Here is a 14,508-nt window from a genome sequence, read left to right on the forward strand (position 1 = left end):
TTTATAAACCTCTTCATTTTTGGTATTTTAGCGGGTAAGGGTGGTAGTTTATATATAAGAATTTATTATTTAGTCACATTGCAGTTGAATCAGTTACAGGTTAGTTATAGTTAGTGTAGAATATTTGGTAGATAATATAAGTTATAAGGTAGTATGGGCCATATGTACGAACACTTTTTCCCATAGACACAGAATGGGGAAAAACATTTGCTACAACTGGCCCTATATGTGCATTAATGGGAAGGGGAAATGTTTTAACCTGTGTTTTAGATAAATGTTTTATAACCACAACAGACTCTAGCTAAGAGAGAATGGGACACCCAACAGGTGGCAGGATAGGCTTCATGCAGCTAAGGCCAAAGATCATAAAACGTTTTGGCAGATGATTGCTCATGGTACCCGTAGTGGTTCTACTGACATTGATTATCATATACTGCTTGCTACCTGGTTAGAACATTTTTGTAAATTACATGAAAGTACTTCTGAGGATGGTATGACGGAGATCTTATACCATCAACCCCTGCAAGCCCCCATAACTTCTAAAGATTGATCAACAAGATATGTTTAAGACAGACAGAGCACCTGCTCCTGATGACTGTTGGAGCATAGAATTTAGTAATGCTTTAAGTGTCCCATACGTCAGCATCAGGTGACATTTATATTAATATTAAAAAGCTCAACAATGGAGAGAAATCTGCATTGACACATATTTTAAAAGTGCTTACATTTATTATTATAGTGGTCATTGTGCCTACAAGAACTGACAATGTGCTAACGCCTCAAAATAATGTTGAAGTACATTTTATGCATTAGGGTAACTGCTAGTAGTAAAATGAGTGATTTATAATGATTAATATGATTTGTTAGTATAAAGTTATGTATGCATAAAAATAAATGCACTTCTGTGTCACACAATGTAATGCTTTAACAAAGATTGCAATTATTAATGGAATGTTTTTACATATTCTCATGATATATCAATAATGCTGAATTTATACGTTTCCATAGTAAGGCCCTCATTACAACCCTGGCGGTTGGTGATAAAGTGGCGGTAATACCGCCAACAGGCCGGCGGTAATTACCGCCAAATTATGACCACAACGGAAACAGCTCAGACAGACAGCCACTTTAACACAGCTACCCACAGCGAGTAAATAACAGGCACCATGGCGGTAACCGCCTACAGCCAGGTGGAAGATAATGTTCCGCCCACTGTATTAAGATATGCTAATCCACCACCTTTTCCGGGGCGGTACCAATGACATAAAAAGCCTGGCGGAAACACTGCACAAAAGGGAAACGACTCACCTGTGGAGACGCAGGGAAGAACCACGCCGCCATGGAGCCCGAGTTGCATGTCTTCCCCATGCTCTTCTACGTGCTGCTCCACTACGAACACCAACAACGGCGAAGACGACCACGTGAGTACAGCTGGCTAGCACACAGGGGAGGGGGGAGGAAAAAGAGAGTGACTCACACACAACATGCAACACCCCCACCACCAACACCATACACACAAGCAGATGCAGTAAAATAACATATTGACCCCGTGCCCCTCAGGAATAATGCAAGGACAACACCGATAGATTAAAGTGAGTGTAATACGATAAATATAGTAGAAATACGTGCATCCAAATAAAAAAGTAAATACATATTTTAAATCAAGGGACACTGCTCAGTCCTCAATGTTCGTGGGCCACAGGGCCACATCACAAAGTTCAAGGCCCCACCTTACTCCTGCAACAACACGGAGAAAACACTGCAGGGGCATCAGGTTGAAAATAGGCAGGCACCTCTGGGGGACGAGGAACGGGGGGTCACCTCAGCCGGAAGATGGAACAACGCCACTGGTCCTGGAGGGGGCAACATGCCCATTGCTCTGTCCTGGGGAGTGCAAGGCCACAGTCTCTCCAGTGGGTGACTTGCCCACTGGCTCTGGTTGGGGCAACATGCCCATTGCTCTGTCCTGGGGAGTGCAAGGCCACAGTCTCTCAAGTGGATGGCTTCTCCACTGGTTCTGGAGGGGGCATCATGCCCAGCGATGCAGATCTTGGGGAGTGCAAGGTCACAGTCTCTCAGCTGGGTGTCATACCCACAGGATTTGCAGGGGCCAGGCTGCACAATAGCCAATGGACACAGGACTATACACTGTCCGCTGGCGGATAAGGCTGTTCAGTGGTGGCAGTCGTGGTGCTGCTGCTGCTGGTGGTAGTGGTAGGGGGAGGCTCCAGCCCATCCCCTACAGCCTCGGACGGCTGCCCACTGGGGCTGCTGGTGGTGGTGCTGGTGGCGGTGCTGCTGGTGGTGGTGAGGGGAGGCTCCAGCCCATCCCCTGCAGCCTTGGACGGCTGCCCACTGGGGCTGGTGGTGGTGGTGGTGGGGGGAGGCTCCAGCCCATCCCCCGCAGGCTCAAATGGCTGCCCACTGGGGCTGCTGGTGGTGGCGGTGCTGCTGGTGGTGGTTGGGGGGAGGCTCCAGCCCATCCCCTGCAGCCTTGGACGGCTGCCCAGTGGGGCTGCTGGTGGTGATGCTAGTGGCGGTGCTGCTGGTGGTGATGGGGGAGGCTCCAGCCCATCCCCTGCAGCTTTGGATGGATGCCCACTGGGGCTGCTAGTGGTGGTGCTGCTGCTGGTGGTGGTTGGGGTAGGCTCCAGCCCATCCCCTGCAGCCTCCAGATGGCTGCACCACCATGGTTGGTGGTGGGGGCTCTGACTGAGTCCAGCACCAGGCCCCTTGTCCTTACTGGCTGCTGGTGCAGGCCCCTTGCCCTTCCTGCCAGCAGCTGGGGATGGTTCCTTGCCCCTTTTGGCAGCGGCTGGCTCCTTGACCTTCCTTTCTGCAGCTGGGGCTGGCTCCTGGCCCTTCTTTACTGCAGCTGGGGCTGGCTCCTTGCCCTTCCTTGAAGCACTTGGGGCAGGCACCCTTTCCGTCTTGCTGGCTGGTGGCTGGGATACTTTTCCACCTGGAGTTGCTAAGGACACTACTGGACTGGGTAGCTGAGGTGCTTGCCTCGGTTTTTACCACCCTGGCCTGACGTGAGGGACAGGGCGAGGGGTAGGGACGAGGTCAATGGTGGAGATGAAAAGCTTCCTAGGGACATTGGGGTGGAAAGAGGGAGATGGTTTGGGAGTGGAGGAAGAGGGAGTGGTTGTAGGAGGTGTCAGTCTGCTGTGTTTGGGTGCATGGGCTGGATGCTGTTGTGAGGTGGAAGGCTGTTGGGTGTCTGAGTGTTTGCGTTTGGGTACTTTCGGAGGCGGGGCAGAAACTGTGGAAGAGGACACACAGGACGTGTGCATGAATGTGGGGGTGGTGACTGCCAGTGATGGGTGTGTACTGATAGGTGTGCTGGTGATGGTGGTAATGGATGAGGATGTAGTGCATGCAGGTGTGAGTTGAGACGCTACTGGGAGGGAGGTGGCCGAGGAGGAGGGGGCCACAGTGGAGGCAGTGGATGTTGTTATGTCTGCATCTGGATGGTGTTTGTGTGAGTGCCTGTGGGATGAAGGTGTGTTTGTCGTGTCCACTCTTGTGTGTTGTCCTGGGTGCTGGCTCGTCTGCCTGTGTGCTTGGAATAGGTTGGGGTTGAGGGGAATGGGATTGGGTGGAGGAAGTTGGAGGTGGGAGGGTGGAAAGAGGGACAATGGCTGCCATCAGAGAGGAGGCCAGAGCCTGGATTGATCTCTGTTGGGCCGCCAAGCCAGTGTGAATGCCCTCCAACAATGCATTGGTCTGTTGCATTTGGGCTGCCAGCCCCTGGATGGCATTCACAGAGGTTGACTGCCCAACATAGATGGATCTCAGGAGGTCAATAGCCTCCTCACTCAGGGCAGCAGGGCTGGCTGGGGCAGGGCATGAGGTACCTGGGGTGAAGGAGATTCCCACCCTCCTCAACTTGCTGAGGGGCTGCTGGGAGGGCAGTGCTGGTACGGGGGTGGCGCCTGTACCTGTAGCTGGGGTGGGCACAGAGGTGTCCACCACCACTGGGGAGCTTCCATCGGAGGAGGTATCTGTGTCCGAACTGTCCCCTCCAGTCTCCGCTGTGGTGCTCCCCTCGCCCTCCATCCATTGGTGCCCTCACCGTCGGTGGATTCGGCCTCCTCGGTCCTGTGGGATGCAGCTCCCTCCGTCACTGGTGCCTCTGCTCCTCCGCCAGATGATGCTAATGCACATAAGGACAGGGTGACAAAACAAAAAGGGGGAAGAGCCAAAGGATACACTTGGTCAATGGCGGCACCAACACCACCGTTGGCATACCCAATACGCAGGGAACAGCCCTACGCACTAGGCAATGCACTACCAGTCACAATGCTATTCACTAGCACATGGATAGGAACACCTAGCGCCAACTGCAGCATACCTGAGACCCACAGACCCTGCCCAGTTATGGATGCCTAATAGCTTGGTTGGAGGACCTTCACATCAGAACCCTGCCCAACATGGGACCTACTCTGCAATGTCAGGCCTGGCCTAGGGGCACCCACAAGGCCCACACCCCCCACCCGGATACCACCCCACCAGGCGTAATTTGTAATGAAGGGCACTGTACTCACCCGCTTGTTGCTGCTGTGATGCCCCTAAGCGCCCACCTAGCTCCGGATCGGCCACAACCAGTATGCGGGCCATCAGGGGGGTCAGGGCTCGACGGGCACCCCTTCCTCGTTGGGAGGCCATCTCCAGCTGGGCCTCTGCCGTCTTCTGTGCCCAGGGTCCTCCTACCGTTTCCGACAGTGGGTGCTCCGCCTGCCGTAGACCCCCAGGGTCCGCACGTCCTTGGCGATGGCACGCCATATACCCTTCTTTTGATGGGCGCTGACCTGCAGGGAAATACACACAGGGAAAGGTGTTAGTCCGACCATCCTGGTTCTTACACTTATGGCCCATCATGCCCCTTCCCATCCCCATTAGCACAGACATGGCCCAGCATACATGCTGCACGCTACCCATGGCCCATCCACCAACCCCCTCTACATGAGGCCTTCGCACACAGCACTCCATGCATTCATGGCCCATGCATCGTACTCACGGTGTACTCACCTGTTGGCCTAGAGATCCATACAGCAATCGGTACTGGGGTAGGACCCCATGCACCAGTCTCTCCAACTCCGCCGAGGTGAAGACAGGGGCACTTTCCCCAGTCACACGAGCCATGATCGGTTCCAGACACAGGTCACAGCGGCACATGCAGTGTAGGTCCTCTCCTGTTGAAGGTCAGGTAGTAAGTGAGTGAACAAATAGAAAATGGTGCTCACGTCCGCGGTGGTGCGTACCGTCACCACCGGCGTAGACCCCCATTGGCCACTGTACCCCATAGGGCCCAATGACAACCAATGAGGAGTTGCACGGCGGTTCTTGACTGCCTCCCGCAACAGCGCACATCAGCAGAATTACCTCACTTCCACCTGTCCCTCCATACTGGACAGGCGGACACCATTTCGGGGGGGTGGGGTGCAGGACATGGATCCTAACTTTCACAGTACACAAATTCACATTTTGGAACTATCACACCTAAACAATGTAACAATCACAATATGCATAGAACTATAGTGGTTGCAATGTACAGATAATGACCAGCTGCTCAATCTTTTGCCACATAGATTGCAACCGCTGTGGATGAATAGGAGATGGAGACATCCCCCTGTGTACAGACGCCTGGTGGACTTGGCAACAATGGAGGACAGGCACATTATCCTCACCTATAGACTTGACAGGGCCACAATCACGGAGCTGTGTGCCCAATTAGAGCCTGACCTAATATCTGCTATCTGTCACCCCACCGGGATCCCCCCTCTTGTGCAAGTGCTATCGGTGCTCCTTTTCCTGGCAACTTGTTCATTCCAAGTGACAGTGTGCTTGACAGCAGGAATGTCCCAGCCAATGTTCTCAATAGTGCTGACCAGAGTGTTGTCTGCCCAGATTAAACACATGTGCAGCTACATCGTTTTCCTCCAGGTGGAGGATTTGGCCATAGTGAAAGCTGACTTCTATGCAATGGGACATATCCCCAACATTATTGGGGCACTTGATGGAACACATATTGCATTTGTCCCCCATACCCTGGCAGAATGAACAGGTGTTCAGAAATCGAAAGAGTTTTCACTCCATGAATGTCCAGATGGTGTGCCTGGTGGGCCAGTACATCTCCACATCAATGAAAGTATCCTGGGTCTGTGCATGATGATTTATCCTGAGGAATAGCAGCATCCCAAATGTGATGGCCCAACTCCAGAGGCACAGGGTGTGGCTAATAGGTGAGGCCTGGTTCCCACCCAGTGAATGTTGGTGTATAGGTATGTTGTGGGCCTTAAAGGTGAGTGTGTGGCTAACAGTTGCCCTTGGTATTTGCAGGTGCCTCTAGTTTCCCCAACCTCTCATGGCTGCTGACCCCTGTGAGGAATCCCATGACAAAGGCAGAGGAACGTTACAATGAGGCACATGGGCGAACAAGAAGGATAATAGAAAGGGCATTCGGCCTCCGGAAGGAGAGGTTTCGTTGCCTCCGTCTAACTGGTGGATCCCTGTGCTACTCACCCAAGAAGTTCTGACAGATCATCGTGACATGCTGTATGTTGCACAACCTTGCCTTGCGCCGCCATGTGCCTTTTCTGCAGGAGGAGGAGGAGACTGGAGATGGCCGTGTGGCAGCAGTGGACCCTGTGGACAATGAAGATGAGGAGGCAGAGGATGAGGATGAGGACAAAAGAAGTGCAGTCATTCGTCAATACTTCCAATGACACAGGTAAGACAGTGTTATTTCACATTTTATTTACAGTTTGATGTGTGACATTGTCACTGGCAGGCTGTGAATTCCTACTTCAATGCCCACTCACTGTACTCTTTGGCATCTCGTTTTGGAGATGTTGGTGCCCCACTATTGCTCTTGGTGTGTTCGGTGCAGCCAACTACAGGTCTTTCCTATGTAAACAGTAGTGTATAGTTGAATTGCAATGTTTGAACCTTGTTAAATGAATACATTTTGAAATCATTTGACATACACCATACTTGTATTTTTTCTAAGTGTGTTTATTGCAGTGCTCTGAGGAAGGGGGGTAGTGCAATGGGTTGGGTTGGTGATGGAGGAAAGTCCAGGGTAGAGTCCAGTCTAATTGTATCACAGGTGCATTGTCCAAGGGGGCATAGGGAGGTGAGCAATGGCAGTTCAAGGTGGACAGGGTGATAGAGTGGGACACAAGGGTGACAATCAGGAGAGTCTTATTTCCTGGAGGGGGTCTTGGCAGTAGTCTCTGGCTTCTGCCTGGATCGCAGGGAACGTTTGCGGGGTGGTTCATCTTCTGCAGGGGGAGGGGTGCTGGTGGCCTGTTGGTCATGTGGCGGGGCCTCCTGTCCACTAGCTGCAGCGGAGGTGGAGAGCTGTTCAGTAGTCACACTAGTGTTAGGGGCCCGGTGGTGTGCCACTGCCTCCCTCATACCTTTGGCCATGTCTACCAGCACCCCTGCAATGGAGACCACGGTGGTGTTAATGGACTTCAAGTCCTCCCTGATCCCCAGATACTGTCCCTCCTACAGCTGCATGTTCTCCTGCATCTTGTCCTGAATCTGGTCCAGCGTATCGTGGGAATGTTGGTAGGTTCCCAGGATCGCAGTGAGTGCCTCCTGGAGGGTCGTTTCCCTGGGCCTGTCCTCTGTGTGTGACCTGTGTCGCACAGCAGTCCTCCCAGCTTCCCTGTTGTCCTGTGCCTCTGTCCCCTGAACCGTGTGCCCACTGCCACTGACCCCAGGTCCCTGATTGTCCTGTGTTTGTGGTGTTCCCTGGGGTCCCTGCAGTGGTGGACATACTGCTAATTGATGTGTCCTGGGGACAGAGATATGGGCCCACTTGGTGGGTGCAGTGGTGGTGTTTCCTGAGAGGGGAGGCTCTGTGGTGGTGTGAGACTGTGCCTGGATAACCGACTGTCCGGAGGTCCCTGATGGGCCAGGTTGGTCATCCAGATCCAGACGAGCAGAGCTGCTGTCATCACTGTGGGCCTCTTCTGTGTGGGGACTGGATGTTGCTGGCACCTCTTCTCCGGTGACATTGGTTGGGTTACCTGTGGGGATGTAAATGCAGTGTTATTGTTTCTGTGTTTGACATCTTGTGCATGGGTGGGTTGCCATCTGGTTGTTATTGCCCTGGCAGCTTTGCCTTGTGTGAGTGGTGTGGGGTGTGTATGGGTGTCAGGTGTGTGTGTGTAGTTTGAATTGTCCATTGTGGTGCTGTTTTGTTTCTGTATGTATTTTGAGCGCAGAGGTATGTACCGCCAACGGTTTACCGCCATTGAATGTCCCCCGTGGTGATTCGTGGATCATAATCTGATGGGCGTTGTCCGTTGGGTAACGGTTTGGGTTTTGCTACCGCCACTTTATCACTGACCTTTGGTGTGGCGGATTTGTGTGTGCGTCTGAATAGTGACGGATTGGTGTGTATGTGTCATAATATGGTTAGCGGATATCCACCGCGGTATGTTGGCGGCAGTCGGCATGGCGGTAAGTGTTATTTACCGCCAATGTCATAATGAGGGCCTGTGTGTTTTTATTAATAATGATATTAATGCATTATATTTCTTGTCTTAGCATAACTAGGCCTGAAGACTTCGTATTGCCAGTCATGTAAAAGTGACAAATCATTTATTTTCCTCTAACATGGATTTTTCCATTAGGTATTTTCACATGAATAGGAAAGAGTCCTATTGTTCACTGTATAAGACTTGTATCCATTTGACTTTGATTTTGGTACACTAAGACCTGAAGACTGAAAGCTAAAGCAGTTGCTATTGTTCAACTGAACTTTATCATGTGAACTGTTGAATTCGTCTTACACCATGGGAAAGAATATGGATTGTAACAAGTAATGTACTAAATTGTTATAAACTATTGGATTCACGCGGAAAGGAAAGCCGACTTTTCACCAAACCTGTGAACTTATTGTCTTTTTACAAACTCGATTTGTGCTAAGATTCTAATTGGACATTGCCCCCTTTTGTGTGGACTTATCGAACTGACCAGAGTATTTCTGATTAAGGGATGGACTTCGTAAGTTTCAGTCAGAGCCCCTTTAGTATCTTGTTCTATAAACTTGCCCCTTAGATGCTTCCTGATTTCCTCGTGCAGCCCGTGTTCTGCACTTTTTCCCCCGATGGTGCTTCTAATGGACTTTACTGATGGTCTACATGCTTTGCTGACGAAAGTTAATTGAATGTTGACCCTAGGAGAGGTATATTTTATTGCAAATGTGTAGGAAGGTAGCCTCTTTCTAGCCTTGTTACCCCCACTTTTGGCCTATTTGTGAGTATATGTCAGGGTGCTTTTACTGTCTCACTGGGATCCTGCTAGCCAGGGCCCAGTGCTCATAGTGAAAACCCTATGTTGTCAGTATGTTTGATATGTGTCACTGGGATCCTGCTAGCCAGGACCCCAGTGCTCATAAGTTTGTGGTCTATATGTGTTCCCTGTGTGGTGCCTAACTGTATCACTGAGGCTCTGCTAACCAGGGTTTATGCTCTCTTTGCTTTTAAAATTGTCACTGCAGGCTAGTGACTAATTTTACCAATTCTGATTGGCACACTGGAACACCTTTATAATTCCCTAGTGTATGGTACCTAGGTACCCCGGGTATTGGGGTTCCAGGAGATCCCTATGGGCTGCAGCATTTCTTTTGCCACCCATAGGGAGCTCAGACAATTCTTACACAGGACTGTCACTACAGCCTGAGTGAAATAACGTCCAAGTTATTTCACAGCCATTTTACATTGCACTTAAGTAACTTATAGGTCACCTATATGTCTAACCCTCATTTAGTGAAGGTTAGGTGCAAAGTTACTTAGTGTGAGGACACCTTGGCACTAGCCAAGGTGACCCCACATTGTTCAGGGCAATTTCCCCGGACTTTGTGAGTGCGGGGACACCATTACACGCGTGCACTACATATAGGTCAATACCTATATGTAGCCTCACAATGGTAACTCTGAACATGGCCATGTAACATGTCTAGGGTCATGGAATTGTCATTCTAATACCATTCTGGTATTGGGGTGACAATTCCATGCATCCCCGGGGCACCAGCATAGAGCCCGGGTACTGCCAAACTAAGGCCCATATTTATACTTTTTGACGCAAAACTGCGCCAACGCAGTTTTGCGTCAAAAAAATTAGCGCTGGCTAACGCCATTCTGAAGCGCCATGCGGGCGCCGTATTTATTGAATGACTTTAGCCGGCGTTAGCCGCCGGCGCCGTCTGGTGTGCGTTAAAAAAAACGACGTACACCAGGCAGCGCCGGCGTAGTGGGATATGGGGCTTGGAAGTCAAGAAATGGGGCAAGTCAGGTTGAGGCAATTTTTTCGCCTCAACCCGATTTGCGCCATTTTTTTTCACTCCCAACCCCCATAGAAATGACTCCTGTCTTAGCAAAGACAGGAGTCATGCCCCCTTGCCCAATGGCCATGCCCAGGGGACTTCTGTCCCCTGGGCATGGTCATTGGGCATAGTGGCATGTAGGGGGGCACAAATCAGGCCCCCCTATGCCACAAAAAAAAAAAAAAAATAAACACTTACCTGAACTTACCTTAATGTCCCTGGGATGGGTCCCTCCAGCCTTGGGTGTCCTCCTGGGGTGGGCATGGGTGACAGGGGGTGTCCCTGGGGGCATGGGGGGGCACCTCTGGGCTCCTTCAGAGCCCACAGGTCCCTTAATGCCTGCCTTTTGCAGGCGCTAAAAAATGGCGCAAAAGCAACCGTACGTCATTTTTTTTGACCCGCCCACTCCCGGGCGTGATTTTTGCCCGGGAGTATAAATCCGACGCACATGCCTCGGAGTCGATTTTTTAGACGGGAACGCCTACCTTGCATATAATTAACGCAAAGTAGGTGTCCACGCTAAAAAATGACGCTAACTCCATGGACTTTGGCGCTAGACGCGTCTAACGCCAAAGTATAAATATGGAGTTAGTTTTGCGTCGAAATTGCGTCAAAAAAAACGACGCAATTTCGGGGCAAACGGAGTATAAATATGCCCCTAACTCTTCGGGGTTTTCTCTGCAGCTACTGCTGCTGCCAAACCTCAGACAGGTTTCTGCCCTCCTGGGCTCTGGGCAGCCCAGTCCCAGGAAGGCAGAACAAAGGATTTCCTCTGACCTGGCCTGGCAGTTCGGGCTGGACTGTTCCCATGGGGAACAGGGTCAAGACTGATTTGCATATGGCTTGGTCCAAACTGGAATGGCATGGGTAGCAAAAAAACAATGGATTTAGGCCCAGATCTCTGTACTGGGGGTGAATGTTTGACATTGTTCAGCATTCCGTCCATCACTTGTTCTTTTTGCATTTGTCGCCCTAAGTGGGAAGGGTATGCCTAGACGTGGGTCCCGTGCTTCCCATGCCACTGGATTCAAGATAGCCTCGCTGATGAGGGGTGAAACCCCGAAACCTGTCCCAGGATGCTTGTTTTCCAGTCCAGGGAAGACCTGGCCTGGCAGGTCGGGCTGGACTGTTCCCATGGGGAACAGGGTCAAGACTGATTTTCATATGGCTGGGTCCAAACTGAAATGGCCTGGGCAGCAAAAAAATGATGGATTTAGGCCCAGATCTCTGTACTTGGGGGTGAATGTTTGACATTATTCAGCATTCCGTCCATCACTTGTTCTTTTTGCATTTCTGCCCCCCTGGGGCCTGGGCAGCCCAGTCACAGGAAGGCAGAACAAAGGATTTCCTCTGAGAGAGGGTGTTACACCCTCTCCGTTTGGAAATAGGTGTTAAGGGCCTGAGAGGAGTAGCCTCTCCTGGCCTCTGGAAATGCTTTGAATGGCACAGATGGTGCCCTCCTTGCATAAGCCAGTCTACACCGGTTCAGGGATCCCCCCAGCCCTGCTCTGGCGCGAAACTGGACAAAGGAAAGGGGAGTGACCACTCCCCTGACCAGCACCTCCCAAGGGGAGGTGCCCTGAGCTCCTCCAGTGTGTCCCAGACCTCTGCCATCTTGGATGCAGAGGTGTGAGGGCACACTGGACACCTCTGAGTGGCCAGTGCCAGCAGGTGACGTCAGAGACCCCTCCTGATAGGTGCTTACCTTTCTCTGTAGCCAATCATCCTATGAGGGCTATTTAGGGTCTCTCCTGTGGGGTTCTCTGAAGATAACGAATTCAAGAGCTCACCAGAGTTCCTCTGCACTTCCCTCTTCGACTTCTGCCAAGGATCGACCGCTGACTGCTCCAGGACACCTGCAAAACCGCAACAAAGTAGCAAGAAGACTACCAGCAACATTGTAGCACCTCATCCTTCCAGCTTTCTCGACTCTTTCCTGGTGGTGCATGCTCTGAGGGCTGTCTGCCTTCACCCTGCACTGGAAGCCAAGAAGAAATCTCCTGTGGGTCGACGGAATCTTCCCCCTGCCAACGCAGGCACCAGCCTTCTGCATCACCGGTTCTCTGGGTCCCCTCTCATCTTGACGAGCGTGGTCCCTGGAACACAGGAGCTGGATCCAAGTGTCCCCAACAGTCCAGTGGCCCTTCTGTCCAAATTTGGTGGAGGTAAGTCCTTGCCTCCCCACGCCAGACAGAAATCCAGTGTACTGCGTGAACTGCAGCTGCTAGGGCTTCTGTGCACTTTTGCAAGACTTCCTTAGTGCACAGCTTAGCCCAGGTCCCCAGCACTCCGTCCTGCATTGCTGAACTCGCTGAGTTGGACTCCGACTTCGTGGGACCCTCTTTTGTTGTGCTGAGACGACCGCCGTGCTCATATCTTCTGAACGCCTGTTCAGGTGCTTCTGCAGGTGCTGCCTGTTTCTGCGTGGGCTCTCTGTGTTGCTGAGTGCCCCCTCTGTCTCTACCTCCAAGGGGCGACCTCCTGGGCCCTGGCAGCACCCAAAATCCTCAACCGCGACTCTTGCAGCTAGCAAGGCTTGTTTGTGGACCTTCTGTGTGGAAACAACTCTGCATCCTCCAGCACGCCGTGGTACATCTTCTGACCAAAGGAGAAGTTCCTGGCACCTTCCATTGTTGCAGAATCTTTGGCTTCTTACACCCGGAGGCAGCCCTTTTGCACCTTCATCCGGGGTTTAGTGGGCTCCTGCCCCCCCTGGACACTTGCGTGACTCTTGGACTTGGTCCCCCTCCTTTGTAGGTCCTCAGGTCCAGGAATCCGTCTTCAGTGCTTTGCAGTCAGTTGTTGTCTTTGCAGAATCCCCTATCTCGACTTTACTGTCTTTCTGGGTCAGTAGGGTAACTTTACTCCTACTTTCAGGGTCTTGGGGTGGGGTATCTTGGACACCCTTAGTGTTTTCCTACACTCCCAGTGACCCTCTACACACTACACTAGGCCTGGGGTCCATTCGTGGTTCGCATTCCACTTTTGGAGTACATGGTTTGTGTTGCCCCAAAGCCTATTGTCTGCTATTGCATTCTATTGTGTTCTACAGTGTTTGCACTACTTTTCTAACTGTTTACTTACCTGATTTTGGTTTGTGTGTATATTTTGTGTATTTTACTTACCTCCTAAGGGAGTATATCCTCTGAGATACTTTTGGCATATTGTCACTAAAATAAAGTACCTTTATTTTTGGTAACTCTGAGCATTGTGTTTTCTTGTGATATAGTGCTAAGTGATATAAGTGGTATAGTAGGAGCTTTGCATGTCTCCTAGTTCAGCCTAAGCTGCTCTGCTATAGCTACCTCTATCAGCCTAAGCTGCTAGAACACCTCTAATCTACTAATAAGGGATAACTGGACCTGGCACAAGGTGTAAGTACCACAAGGTACTCACTATAAGCCAGGCCAGCCTCCTACAAAATGTAATTTTCCCCTGACCTGTTTTCTTGAGAAGAAGTTAGCATGCTGTCACTTGTCTGTTTTACTTTTCTAGTTAGTTTAACTTAGCCCAAGATAGGTTTTGTCTTTCTTTTTTACTTTTGCCCACATGTGTTAGCCCGTTCCCATACATGCTTGGCCTAGTTTGGTTAGTAATAGGTATAACCCATGTTCAAAATCCTGATTTTTAAATCTTTTTAATCTGATTTGAGTAATGTATCTGATTTAAAGAGTGTTTCTGTTTCACAAATTGTGTCATTGTTAATATGCATTATTGTTCTTGAATGTTTAATCGTGTTGGTGTTGAATAGATTAAACTTGTTTCATAGATTTGGTCAACCTGTGGTGTTTATTTACCTTTGCAGTCCGATTTAGCACACTACCTACAACACTTTGGCTTTGTGGTTATAAAATAAAGCTTTGAAACTTTTATTGATTTAAGTTTTGTTCCATGGACACATTGGTCATGGTGTTAAAATCAGTTTTTGGGTTTTAAATTGGGATTGATTGATTACCACACTCTTCACTGGGTCCAAAGATCCTATCGACCTCGGGGAAGCGTTTTTGAATCCTACGAAGGATGAGAAAAACATGTTTAAAAAATCTGGTAGCAGAGTGAGGGTTTTGTCGCATGAGGAGGGGAACCACATAGTTGTCAAATATTAGCAGTGACAGATCTGGCAATGGAGTGAGGGTTCCGTCCCATGAGGAGGGGAACCA

This window comes from Pleurodeles waltl, chromosome 1_1 (genome assembly GCF_031143425.1).
Source record: "Pleurodeles waltl isolate 20211129_DDA chromosome 1_1, aPleWal1.hap1.20221129, whole genome shotgun sequence".
Taxonomy (NCBI): domain Eukaryota; kingdom Metazoa; phylum Chordata; class Amphibia; order Caudata; family Salamandridae; genus Pleurodeles; species Pleurodeles waltl.